General features: G+C 30.7%; 1 pseudogene; it reads left to right on the forward strand.

The window, feature by feature from the left end:
* The first annotated feature begins 2,359 nt into the window (after nucleotides 1-2,359).
* On the forward strand, nucleotides 2,360-7,519 carry LOC114717490 (tropinone reductase homolog At1g07440-like; annotated as a pseudogene).
* The last annotated feature ends 7,502 nt before the right edge of the window (nucleotides 7,520-15,021 follow it).

Consider the following 15,021-nt stretch of genomic DNA (forward strand, 5'->3'; position numbering starts at 1 on the left):
AATTCACACTTGTATTTCAACAATCTCCACCTCAAGTATGAGTCATATAAATATATTTTTCTTATTTTTATATTTCAAATAAAGTGAATAGTATATAGTAAGCTAATAACATATCTTTAACTTGGAAATCCAAATGCTTCCTAATTCAAATATAATAATGAATTTCAATCCAATTGCGCTATTACTTTAAGACCCTTTGATAAACAAATATTCTAATATATATCGTTGTTCAAGAAGTAATATATATTGTTTTTTCACTATATGATATACTTTACTCTTTGTTATGTTTTTCCAAAGTATGAAGTGTGTGTGTGTGTGTGTGTATATATATATATTTCTTTTCAAAACATAAATTTTTTTGGATATTTCGTTATTAAAAAACTTTACTTCTTTGTATATATTATGTAATGCTTCAAAACTTATTTATAAATTTATAAATTCAACAAAAATTTGAAAAGATCTACAGAGACTAAAATCAAACTATATAGTTACGAAGATTTAAATCATAGTCCTTTAGGGTTATTTATAAGTCATTAGTCTTCAAGGCTCTATATAATAAATATATATTTTAAAAATTATTTGTGTCTCTTAATATTTAAACCATAAGCCTTCGGGGCTTTAAAAACATCATAAGTTATTATTTTCATATCATTCAATAATATCAGTGTAATGACTGCTGGACATTATATTTAGTAATAGGAAATTATAATATTAATAAATATCAAATTGAATGTCAATAATATATGAGAATAAGATAAGAATAAAACTTAAATTTTAAATAAATTAAATGTAACGTGAAATAAAGAGAAAATGTAAACTCTTTTACCAACACATCCTATACTATATAGTCATTAGTTTTATGGGCTACATTATTTATGATTCTAATTGTCCTACTTTTTCTTTTATAAACAAACCATATAATGATCTTTCCCATGATTAAGACTATATGGTTTTAGGCCATTTAATAAGAAAAATAAAGATATATGGCATCTAACTATTTAATTTAAAAATAAAAAATTAAGGATATATGGTTTTTGACCATAAAATAAAAATTTGATGTTATATGGCTTCTAGCCAACTAATAAAATAACAAAAAAATTAAACATTTATGACTTCTGGCCATAAGATAGAACATCAAAGTTATATGGATGCGAGCCATTTAAGAAGATATAAAAAAATTATATATATATATAGCTTCCAATAAAATAGAAAATACAAATTATATGGCTTCTAGTCTTTTAATGAGATAAAAAAATTCAAATATATATGGCTTCATGATGTATTAATATTATATATGTATTTCGTTGTTGCTTGTTTTTGTTTCTTGTCAGCTTCCACGATCATCAATTTCTCTAACAGCATGTTCGCATTTGTAGCTAATTAATCCTCATGCACCATGAATAAAGTCTTCTAGCGTATTATATTATCTCCGGTCCTTAATATAAATTTTAGTTGATTAATTTGGAAAGATCCAGGAAGTTACTATTTATATTTATCATTTTTATATCCCAACTAATTTGCCTTACTTATGAATTGACATATACTCTTCCACTCCTTAATATAAGACTTAATTGAAGAGTCGATGTTAATCCTATATATAAGACTTATTTCATATGTTTGTCAATTTTTTTTAAATTAACTTTATTAATATTCCTTTAACAATAATCAAGTGGGAGAGGGAGGAAGAGAATTGAGAAATATGCTAAGGTATTTTAGAAAAAAACATATTATATTAACTAATTTAATTAATATCCGTAATCAACTCAAATTAATTAGTTAAGTCTTATATTAATTATTAGAGGAGTATATTATTTTAAATTACTGAGCCTTATGAACCACTTGCTCCATCAGTTCAATTTTCAATACCTTCCTAACCATTGAACAAGTAATGTCTCTTGGACGGCTTTTTCTGCAAAAATTATTGTCTATGTTTTTTGGTTAACAACTGCTCTTTTGGACGGACTTGTTTATTTTTGGCCAACGACAGCTTCATTAGCCTTTTAGGGCGGAAATTCTTTGGGCCACGTCAGTTTATATGATGCACACGTAACATGTTGGTACTAGAGCTCATATGCACATCTAAAATGTTATGTACTAGAGCTCATTAATTTAACTTCTATTATTAAACTTCTTACAGCTCTCCATTTTGTCTAAATTTGGCGTCATAAAAAGCAACCTTATTTTCTCACATGTTTCAGATACCATATTAATGATCATTATATATATAACCCTTTTGAATTTTGAGCAGAGCAAGTTATGCAAGGATCGCTCATATTAGTTGTGTGTGTGTGAGAGACAGAGAGAGAGTGAGTGAGTGAGTGAGAGAGAGAGAGAGAGAGAGAGGGAAAAAGAAACAGAAATGGTAGATGCTAATATCTACAGGTGTTCTCTTTAGGGTCCGACTACTCTTGTTACTGGTGGAACGAAAGGAATAGCGTTAATTCTTTATCTTTCTCTCTTCTCTCTCTGTCTTATATCTTATCATTTTTCATTGTTTCAAATAATAACTCCCGTCCTTAATATAAAATCTAGTTGGGAGTTGAATTTACTCATGCACATAAAACCTCCATCTACTTTGTTTTCCAAATTTTTAATTTCTTTTCCAAAATATCTTATTAATTCATAAAAGGATACATTCAATGCACATAATTGAAAAGAGTAGTATAGGAAATTCAACATACATTCATTGCAAATAACCAATCTAACTAATTTTCTTAATTTATCCTTAGATTAGTTATCTAAATCTTATATTAAGGATAAGAGGTAATATTCAACAACTAAATTTAGATGTAGTAAAGTGAGAGTTACGTTCCTAATAAAGTTTTCTAAAGTGAAAGGAGACTATCATCATTTTGCATCGTATAGATTTACAACAGAATTGGAAACAGATTTATGTTGAACTTGATGCGGATAAGTCTGCCATAAATTTTCTGCAATATTATTTTGCGACTGAATTTCAAGTTTTCTATGGCAAATATGTCACAAATGTGTTATATTGTGTATAAATAAATTTCATTATATAACCAACAAGCTGTTGGTTGAGATGGTAAACAGTTTTACCCCGTAAAGAGAATACAAGTTCAAATTTTGGGAAGCACACTTGTTAAGAGGGCTTTAACCTTAATGTTCTTGGCCTGACAGAAATCAGTTTTAAGTCCAAAGTGACTAGGAGAGACTCTGAGTTTATATAAAATGAAATTCATTGTATATATAAAGAAGATAAACATGCTAGTAGTACTATGCATTAAATTTTATTAACATTAAAAATTCTCTCATTAATCACACTGTTTTGTCAATAAAGTGTGTGTGTGTGTGTGTTTATATCTCCCCAAGGCATTATACATAAGATAGCTAGCCAAACTTGATGAAGATTCAATATATATTATTCAAATAATTAATGGTGTTTAATTAAATTAAATTTCTTATATTAAATTTTTAGGTATGCTACTGTGGAGGAGCTGGCGCAACTCGGGGCTGTGATACGCACTTGCTCAAGGAATGAGTATGAGCTTAATAAATGCTTAGAAGAATGGGCCACGAAGGGATTTCGAGTTACCGGTTCGGTGTGTGACATGGTGTCTCCTGCGCAAAGACAAGATCTTATTACTAAAGTCTCAATATTTCATGGCAAACTCAATATCCTTTTTAGTAACTAATTTGAAATACTTTAGACTTTGATTATTATAGACCAAATTATATGTTCTACTTTTATTTTGATCAATATTTATCTTCCGCAGATTTTCTCTTACGACAAAAAGAATGTTTTTCTCTCAAACAAAATCCGAGAGTAATGATCTCCTCACATGTTTAATTTTCCAATGAAAAGCGGGTATAGGGAGAGGACTTCATGTTTAAGGTGAAGGAAATAGGCATACCTTAAATCTAGTATAGTAATTCAATCAGCCCACACGAAATAGAATCACGGTATGGGCTAGTTCTATATTGCACAACAAATAACACTGGCCTTTTTTGTTTGGATGGGAAGAAAAATTGGGGGGTGGGGTGGGGAATAGCATTAGGGGGGAACTCGATCTTCCCAAAGTAGGAATTTCTTTTACCAATTTTGGAAATTTTCTTTCTCAGTATTCCCTCTTTCTATTTTCCTCTCACTTTCCCCTCCATCCAACTGTGATCCTATTTCGTGTGGGCAGATTGAATTATATTTCATTTAGAAGGATTTTGAGTTTGATCATCATTTATTTATTATGGTAAACTAGTAGCTAATGATGTCTTGTATTATTCAATAGGTGAACAATGTGGGAACAGTTATAAGGAAACAAACCTAAGAATAAGTGTCACACCTCCTTTATTACTCATTATACATCAATTGGAACCATTATAATGCATTTCCCAACGTTTCTGAGTGAAAAATTTTGCTTTCAAAATTTTGCCTTTAGGTCTGTCCGTACACTATTCATCTGATTTTTGGTCAACTTTGGAAATTCATAACTAATTTTTCAAATATCGTAATGAAGTGGTTCCAATTTTTCCTTGAATCTTGTTATGTCCTCTATCAAGGAAAAATACTCACTAGACTCATATCCATTTGAAATGGAGCCAGAAAATTCGATAAGTTGTACTATTCACTTGGTCAATTTATGAATTTCTAGTATTTTTGCTCAAGTTTAGAAGGGCATAACTCTTAGCATAAAACTCTAATTTTAGTGATCTACCACTTGTTTTAAAGATAAAAATGAGATCTATAAGCATGCCAAGTTTCGGATCCAAATTCATCCAATTGTTCAAAATTACATTGGTCAAATTTTACTCCCAAAAAGTCAACTTTTATCCCTTTATCACACCATTCTTGCTTTTTCTTTTTCTTTTCCTTTCATCTAGCTTTTCCCATCATACAACACATACTTAACCATAAACCCTTGAGCAACTATTCAAATATAAGATACCCATATCATTGATACACATTTCAATACAGTCCATACATATGCATAATATTACATAACAAATGTCATACATATACGAAGATGGTAAATCACTTTCATATACTTCCATAACATAATTCCTTCTGTCGATATACCATTTCCATGTTCTTGAGCATATCCTCGAGTTCCTATTGATTATTTATCATTGAGGGGAATGAGATTTCATGAAAATCTTAGTAGCAATAAATTACAATCATCATGTAAATCAAGCAAGTATAATGTGACATATCATAAAGCATCAAAACATCCTCAAATCACATAAAACCATATTTTTGCATCATACCAAAAGAGAAATATCAACACTATCACATTGACATGTTTTTATGCATTTGGCAAAGGTACAATCAAATGTCATAAAGTCAACCATTATCACCACAAAATTTCTTAATTCAAGCAATCAACATTATCACATTAAACAAGCAAGATAAATAATCAAATTATATTTCAATGCTACCTCTTAATCCTTGATGCAATTCGGCCTCCTTAAGGGAATTATGCTCTCCTTGAATTCCTCCACAAAACCTATCAATTCAAGTGTAATTCCAAGCCACATAAACAATCATTCAACTTAAATACAACACTTAAACTTTCTTAATTCCCCCCTTCTCTTTGATTTTTAACATAATTATTCCCTCTTTGTTTTTATCAATCTCTTAGTCCATTTCTACACAATTTTTTGTGTAGAATCCAAATATCTAATCATATTTATAAAAATCATACTCCTTCTCTTTCAAACTGATTTGGCTGAATAGGGGGTATATGGTTTCCAAATTCCATTTTTGATTCCAATAATTTTACACACTTCCCTTTAGTATACCCTATGCAAAAACACATTTTAAATCCATTGGAATCATCAAACCATAGCAAAACAAGCTGCTGCATCAAGTTTCCCCTTTGGCCGAATTGATGTATATAAACCCTCTGTTGGGTTTTCTTTCAAAAATCAATCCATACACCACTTAAATGTGCTTATTCTACTTGATATTTAATGTTTCTATCCTTCTCTAAGGATCACATGTTCAAACCGAAAATGGACAGCATCTCCCCCTTGATTTTCATGCTAAAAACTTAACCAAAACTAGTTTAAATCCTAGGGATAGCAAGGCTTGAACATACCTTGATGAATCCTTGATGAAATTTATATGATTACTTATCCAAAAGCCCTTATGAAATTCATTTTCCAGCTCAAAAACGAAATGGACAGCACCTCCCCCTCTTTTTCCAATTTTCCAACATTTTTCTTGTATTTTAGGAGGGGGTATTTATAGAAAAATAGACCTTCCATTTCTCCTCTAATTTGGATGCCCAAAATGACTGAAAATAAGGTGAGTTGGCAGCCATCAAATGCCACATAGCTTCAGATCTATACTAGTGTCCAAACTCTAGATTTTTCCAAGCTTTCTCCTTTAATTTTGTATTTTATTTAATTAAAAATAGTGCTATCCAGAAGCTGCATGAAATTGGACTTGAATTGGACCTAATGTGGGCCCCACAAATGGTTTAGGATGGCCCACATTCTAGATCAAAATCCCAAATCATTCTGAAACTTTATCAGTTACTATTCACTAGTAACATTCCATAATTTTTTTAGACCTCCAAAAATTCATTTCTCTTTATGATAATTCACCTTTTAATGTAAGAACATGATTTGAAAATTTTCAGATTTTTTTGTCACCTCTAGGTATTTATTTTGAATTTTCCTGATTAAGCCTTTATCGATATAACTGCGGGAAAATGAATTCCCTAAAATAATTTCCTGTACTTCTAAGGCCTAAATCCAATTTTATAAATTTTCATAAATATTTAGATAATTAATCCATAATTTGAGAATTATGAAGGCCTCTAGCTATTTAAATTAATTATTTTCCTTTAATTTTTTACTGTTTTCTCGAAAAACCTTTGTATTCGGGAAATTCCATAATAATTCATTTTCATGCCAATTTCACCGCTAGGGCCCTTATTGAGGTTTCCAAACCTCTAATTCACCAATTTTCTATTTTTAGGAAACTTTTTAGAATTTTTCTCAAATTTTCTCATTTTACCCTTCCTTAACCGATAAATTTGAAAATGTCGGTTTGAATCCTTTTTGAATCTCACGCCATGCCTCACTTTCTTAACCAATCTTCTTTCTCCATTGGCCCTTAACCAAAATTTTTATCCCTTTATCAATGCTAAATTCTGTGAGATGTGACAATAAACAGCATACGGTTTCTCATGTATGATAAGTACAAATCTAGAATCTGCATATCACATGAGCCGACTTGCATGTCCTTTTCTAAAAGCATCAGAAAAAGCAACCATTATTTTCACATCCTCTATTGCTGGTATATCAGCTTTGAATATAGGATCCATTTATGGTGCAACGAAAGGTAAGTAATCTTCTCTTTACTTTCTTATGAGAATCAGTTTCTCTTTATTTCATTTTTGGAAATTGATTAATAAATTTTGAAATGTAGGAGCATTGAACCAATTGACCAAGAAGTTGGCATGTGAGTGGGCAAAAGATAATATAAGGACTAATTGCGTTGCACCAGGGCATCACTAAGACATTACTTGGTGATCCAGTAATTTGTTTATTCCATCATCCTTAATTTTTTTGGTGTTTAAATTAATATATTTCAAGTTATTTACATTATACAAGATACTAATGTAAAGAGAGTTTTATCTTGCAAAGTACAAAGGAACTTTTATAAGTGATTACTATCACATCCAGTAATATGTTAATTAGAAATAAGGATATTCCTAAACATTTAAAGGCCAAAAAGAATCAGGAGAAATAGAAGAATTAAGGTGAAAAATAATTATTATGATTTTTCAAGTCAATTATGAAAGTTTGACTAATTAAGAAAAATTGGTCAAGAATAATTATGAAAAACAATATTGTCAAGTCTCAAAAAATTAAAAAAATAAAGATAATATTCCTTGAGAATTATATGAGGTTTTATAATTGGTTTTATGATCAAATTACCTTTGGAAAAATCATAAAGGAATTTAAGGGTAATTTACGCTAATTTGAGGCCTTTTATTGGGAAAATTCCAAATAAATATTTAGAAAGAGAATAAAATCTCAAGAAAATTCTTATGATGTCTCAAGAAATTATAAGAGATTGTGGGATTAAAAGGAAACCCTCAAATATCTAATATTTTTCCCAATTATTTAGAAAAGTAGAAAAATCAACAATGAGAAAGAAATTAGTTTTCCTTTTTATATAACTAATGGAAATTTGAGTTTAAGCTAAAAAGAGCATTTTAGAAAGAGAAAAATGAACAGAATAGATTATAGATCTGATAGAAAATAATTACAGAGGCCAAAGTACTGTAATTATAGAGAAGAAATTAAACCCAAAGTAAAAGTGCACCGATAAAGTGAAAACTAGAGTCTTGCACTTTACTTGGCCCACAAGTTGCCACTTGTCAAGCCCCTAATGGATAGTAATTAAAATTTCCAAGTGTCAATTTTGACTCTTGGAAATTAATTTCATTTGGATTAAGTTAATTAAGAGAGAGGTTACAAAAAGGAATAGGGAAATGCACTTGGCAAATCATTAATGTTGGTTGTTAGGATATTTTGAGCCATTAAAGAAGAACTTCCTCCCCCTAAATTCAGATTGCATTTTGGCCTAGAGGGAAAAGAGAGAGAGCAAGAGTGATCTTGTGATGGAATCAAGGAAAAGCAAGCATATTTGATCTTCCAACTAAGATTCAAGCTTGGTAAGTTGTTTTAAGATGTTCCTTGCTTTGTTTTTTTAAGTTGTATGGTTGGAAAATCATTTTATTGTCCCTTCTTGCTGCTGGCCGAAATCGATATAGTGTAGGGAAGGAGGTTTTATTGTTAAACATAGCCAAGACACTATGATTCAAGGTGGTTTCAAGTGGTTTGGTGTTGTTTTGAAAAGTTTTTCATGGTTGAACTCCAAGAGGTATGGTTTGGCCACTTTCAAAACTAGAACATAGGATGAGTTTTTCAATGTTTTGTTGCTTCCATTGTGTTCAAAATGGAAAATGGTGTAGGGTAAAGGTAAACCTAAAGAACAAGTGTTGGAAGCATTAGAATCAAAGTTGTGATTTTTGAGAAACAAGCTCTAGTGTTCGGCCAAACTGAATCTTGAGGAAGGATATCTATTTTCTTAAATCTAAGTGTATATTTGGATTTTACATAAAAAAATCATATAGGAATGAACCAACAAAAAAATTTTAGGGTTTAAAGAAACAAAGATCCAAAAATCAAAGTTCAAGGGAATTAAAGGTTACTTGTGTTTTGCCTTTGATTCTTACATGTTTTGATTAGTAATGTTGTTGCCCCTTTTATGGTTTGTGATGTTAGGGTTCGTTAATTGTGGAGAAGAGGAAGAATATCAAAGAATCAAGAGCATTTGGATCAAGGTAGTGGGATTTAATTAGCCACTAATGTTAACTTTGCATTGTTATTTATGGCATGAATACTTGCTATTGTATGGTTGAACTATGATGCTTGTGATATGGTTGCTCCTTGCATTTTGTTGCCTTGGCTATTGCATGTTGAGGTTGCCTATTATAAAAAGATTGGTTCTCCTATGATAGCTATTGTTGAAGTGCTTTATAATAATGCATGTTGATATTTTGGTTGATTGAACTTACTATTGGGATTTCATTGAAATCTCATCCCTCATATGTAACCTAACATTTTAGGGGCTGAATTATCAAAAGGAAGCTGCAAATTCAAGGGTAATTGTGGTGGTGAACCATGAGGAAACAATTATATTTTAGTTATGCATAAGTATATATGTATGATGCTATAATCCTAAGCAGGAAAACAACTTGGAGCCATATTTTGACTAAGTTCCCAAAAGAAATTTTTTAGTGAATTTGGTATACTTAGAGTTCACGTCATGAGCTTAAATTTAATAGGTAGCACATTAAAAATGGACAACTGTGTAATTTTTAATGATTTTTCAAATTTAAGGTTCAAATTCTGAAAAAGGGGTTTTTACCAAAATGACAGAATTGACTTTCACAAAAATATAGTAGTTTCTCATAAGGAATTAATTTCCAAGATTATTTTTTCTTGAAAGAGCATTCAAAGAGCTTTCCACAAAATTTTGAGCTACTTCATTTTGATTTTTCTAGATTAAGCTATTAATTTTTGAAGTTGGACCAGAAAACTAAATTTTACTATATAAACAGTAAAAATCCGAAAAGTAACGTCCTCAACGCCTTGAATGAGATTTTTGAGCTCAAAACCATCTAAGGTGGTCTAAAATGCATATAATTGAATTCTAAGTCGTTATAGTAGTAAAGTGTAACAATTACAGCAATTTATCAAACAAAATTATAAGCAATGGAATAACAGTCGATGGCAAGATCTATTCACCGCAAAAAAGAAAAAGTGCTTAAATACCTCGAAAGTATTTATGAAGTAGCACACAATACTTAAACGTTTTTCCCCCCTCTTATATATCTTGAAAGTTTTATTTCGTAATATTTTTGCTATAAACCATTATTTGCCGTTAAGTTTGGCTGTTAAAGACACCGATCAAACTATATAATTTAACTATCAAACTTAATGACAGGTAATGGTTAGGGTAATTTTGCTACAAAAATAAACTTTCAGGACATAGAAGAGCAAAAAAATCTTCCATGTATTGGGTGTTTTTCTGTAAATACTTTCAAGGCATTTAAATACTTTATTCCAAAAAAAAAGAACCTGAAAAATAGAGACGGAGTTTCACATTTTTAGATGCGAATCCATCACCATTTTTTTTTTGTGTGATGGATGTAAATACATTACAAATTTCTTGTGTTTAGTCACTTCAAAATAAATATTGAGACAACTTTTTATTGAAAAAAAAAATAATTTTTTCGTTCTAAATTTTCTCAAAATTATTGTTTAAGTCCCAAAGTTTTGACTTATAACAATTTAGCTTTGGTAATTTATTAAATCAAAGAACTACAAGGGACTCAGTTGTTCAGTCAAGAGACTCTGAATGTTGAATTATTTTGAATCAAGAAATTAATTATAAGAACTCAATTATTATTTTAAATCAAATCTTAAGGTTTAAATCCATCATTATGCATGGAAAAATTCAGGAACTACAAGTTATGTTTTGTCATTCATATTAAAACAATTTCACTATGTCTTTGTGTTCACATGCCTGCTTGTGATATTTATGGTCTGTTTGGTATAAGAAAAAAAAAACGAAGGGAGATGAGAGAAAATTATAATGGGTTTTATTTAAAAAAATTAAAAAATTGGGGTTAAAAGCTTTTAATAAGTTTTTCTTATTATTTTATCTTACATTCTCTCTTATTAAAATTTTATAATTTCACTTCTCTAATTTTTTAAATTAAAATAATTAAAAAATTTTCTCCCCTCCTCTCTATTTTTGTCATACTAAACATAGGATAAGGGATAAGGATTGTTTTATGATTTTGTTTTGTAATTGTAGCTCCGAAGATGAAAAGCTTCTTGAGCATTTCATAAAAGGAATCCCTATGGACGAATTGGGGAGCCAAATGAGATGTCTTCCATGGTGGCATTCCTTTGTTTGCCAGCAGCCTCCTACATAACGGGGCAAACTTATTGCGTTGATGGAGGATTTACAGTGTTTAGTTTGTGAACAAACAGAACATAAAATCTTAAGTTACATGTGATATCCTGGTGATTAATTACAGAGCCAACAATTATTGTCTTAGTTATATATTAATAGTCTTTGCCTTTATGGACTTTATAAAATAATAAGTTGTTTGAGTTGCGAAAAAATTTCACGATGAAATCAAAACTATTTTACTTGTGGGGTCATATAAATTGATGATTACCTAGCATAGGTGGCTGCAATGCTTGTTTTAAATAATGCTACTTCAGGTCTTGAATTTGGAATCAGTTGTTTTAGTCCAAGTTATAATTTAAACCAAAAAGCTTATACTCCTCCGGTCCTTATTATAAGACCCAATTTGACTTTTTATTTGGTCCTAATTATAAGACCCAATCCATTTTCTCTCTTATATTTATGCATTTTTTTCCAAGATAATCCTTCTAATAATGATAGTTTTAGACAATATACTTAATTAGCAAGGATATTTTAGGAATGACAACACTTATTTATTATAAATAACCAATTTAACTTACTTCCTTAATCTCCTCAAATAAGTCAATTGGGTCTTATAATTAGGACCGGAGGAGTATTTGGTGTTAATTAATTACATTCTTCCAATCATACGTTTCAGTAAATTGGGATTATTAATTAAGAGGTAGTTCCCCAGTCAAAAAAATTAAGAGGTAGTTTATTTTTTTCCTTTATATTCAAGACCCTCATTTTTATTTATAAGTCATATTAATAAATTTATAAAATTCAAGAAAATTAGTTATAAACCTATAAATGATTGATTGTCTTAAAATTACTCTATCTTTTCGCAAATACCCTTAATAAATTCAAATTCTTAACAATACCTCTCATTCCACTTCCCCTTCATAACTTATAAACAATATTTTTGCTCAAAAAAACTTATAAGATTATGAAAAAAAATTTAAAAGTTGACATATAACCACGTGGCAAGATGCCAATGGGTCTATGACTTGTTGATGGAAATTTGTCGTTAATTAGGAATGAGCTGTGTTCCCTTTTTGACCAAAATGAAAAGAAGGGGCAATGTTCCCTAAGAGGATGGTCATCTTCTTGTTTCAGGAGCAACGAATGTTGTATGTAGGAACCGCGGGGTCTCTAACATACCCATAAAGAAAGAAATTCATGTGCATGTCTATATAGGAACAAGAACTCAGCTATAAATCTACTCAAAAAAAAAGAACTCAGCTATAAAGGTTGTTGCCAATACAAATTACTAAATCATGTCCAAAATATAAAAGTTAGTTGCAGTTATAGATTTGATCGTAAATATAAAATCTTAATTTACTTTATCTTCTGAATTTATAATCTTTTTTTCAAACTATTTTTATTGATTGTAAAGAACTTATATAAGAGTTAGTTCCAATGTACAAAGAGGGTAATTTAGAAAAATAAACACACATTCGTTATAAATAACCACCTTAACTAATTTTTTTAATCTCTTCAAATTAATTATTTAACTCGTATATTAAAGATCAGAGACAATACACAATAGAAAATGCCAGCAAAAGATGCTATATAGATATGAACGAATGATATAGCCTAGGAATATAATGTTGAAAATCAAGAATTTCTTAATGAAATTTGGTGTTGTTAGTCAACAGATCTTTTAATAGGATTTATTCCTTTGTAAGTTACTCTTGAAAATTGAATCAAGGAAACTTGGCTTGTAATTCCCATTTTTATTATCATGCTTCTCTTGTCCTATTCATAAAGAGAGAGTATTTTCTATCCTTAATATAAATCATTTCATTAAATTTATTATATAAATATACCATTTGCGGTCCTTAATATAAAAGTTAGCCAACTAATTTGAGTAATTAAAAAAGTTTGTTAAGTTAATTACTTGTAATAAATAGATATTATATGATGATAATAAACTCAAAGACGCGATGAGAAATATTAATCGCTATTTAATAGAGATCTACCAACGGATATATTTGTATTGATATCAGCTTGTATAGTACATCCAAATAGAAATAGGGCAGAAAACTATCAAAGTGATACATAAATATGATAGAATTAAGAATGACTGCAGCAGAAAGAAACGAAAAGGACAGTACGATAGCAGAGGGAATCTATCCAGAAAGGAAAATCATCAAATCTTGCGCACCCTCCTCAATGGCATTTGTATTATTATATTGACTGGTCATCCTCTAATTCCCAAAGCTTCCATGGCTTTTTCTTGGTATATTGTTTTGCTCCTGCGTGGTCCATGATTGTCAATTGGGCCTTCATTAGTCTTGATATCATCTTTGTCCCAGCCCATTTCAGCTTGGGTCCTAACAATGCCTCTCCCTTCAATTTGGACCTTGTCCTCAAGGTCAAAAGATGGGTATAATTTTCACAACACTTCAGCATCTTCCCAGCTTTCCTCATCTGAGGCGTCCTACTTAATCAGATGTTGTGTGACCCACTGACCTACTTAATCACTCTAGTATGCAACACTTCCATTGGTTGAGACATGGGTCCTTCCGGAGTAGTGAGCAATGGTAAAGGGAGATAAGATTTGGCTAGTTCCTTCCCAACAAATTTCATGAGTGGTGAGATATGGAAAACAGGTGTATACGAGCTTGGTCAGGCAATTTCAATCGATAGGCCATGTTATCGATCTGTTCTGCTATTTGGAATGGGCCAAAATAATGCATGGAGAGCTTTTGATATTTTCTTAGTTGAATAGAGTATTGCCTATAAGGTTGGAGTTTTACCAAAACCTAATCACCCACTTGGAACTCTAGCTCAATCCGTTTCTTATCTACAAATCTCTTCATTCGTGATTGTGCTTTTTGAATATTTCACTTCAAAATCTCCAACAGCTCATTATGCTCTTCTAACTGTTTATGCACATCAACAGGAATATCCTTTAAAGAAGAGTGCCTCAGTATAAGGGGTGGGTCTCAACCATATACAACTTTAAAAAGGAACCATGCTAATTGAATTCTGAAATGAAGTATTGTGCCAAAACTCAGCCCAAGGTAGAAAAAGAAGCCATTTGCGTGGATACTCATGAACCATGCACCTTAAATGCATCTCCAGACATTTATTGAGAGCTTCTGACTGACCATCAGATTGTGGGTGGTACGCAGAACTAAAATAGAGTGAGCACCTTGTAATCGCATCAAATGCTTCCTGAAACTACCAGTAAAAAGGCAATCCCTATCCGATACAATTGTTCTGGGTAGACCATGCAACTTGAGTATATTCTGTAAAAAAGCTTCGACAACTGTTGGCTATTAAAATTGACAAGTAAAGCAATGAAGTGACCATATTTTGCCAATTGGTCAATTACCACAAAAATAGTAACATAGCCTCTGACTAGGGGAAGTCCTATTATAAAGTCCATGGCTACATCCTCCCAGATCCTCTTTGAAATTGGTAGCAGATTTAAAAGTCCAGCAAGATGTAATTGACTTAATTTGGCTTTTTGACAAATCTCACGGCTCCATACAAATGCTATGATGTCTTTACATATATATGACCAA

The sequence above is a fragment of the Neltuma alba genome, unplaced genomic scaffold (assembly GCF_004799145.2).
Source record: "Neltuma alba isolate B1F8T4 unplaced genomic scaffold, ASM479914v2 tig00011740_pilon, whole genome shotgun sequence".
In the NCBI taxonomy this organism is placed as follows: Eukaryota; Viridiplantae; Streptophyta; class Magnoliopsida; order Fabales; family Fabaceae; genus Neltuma; species Neltuma alba.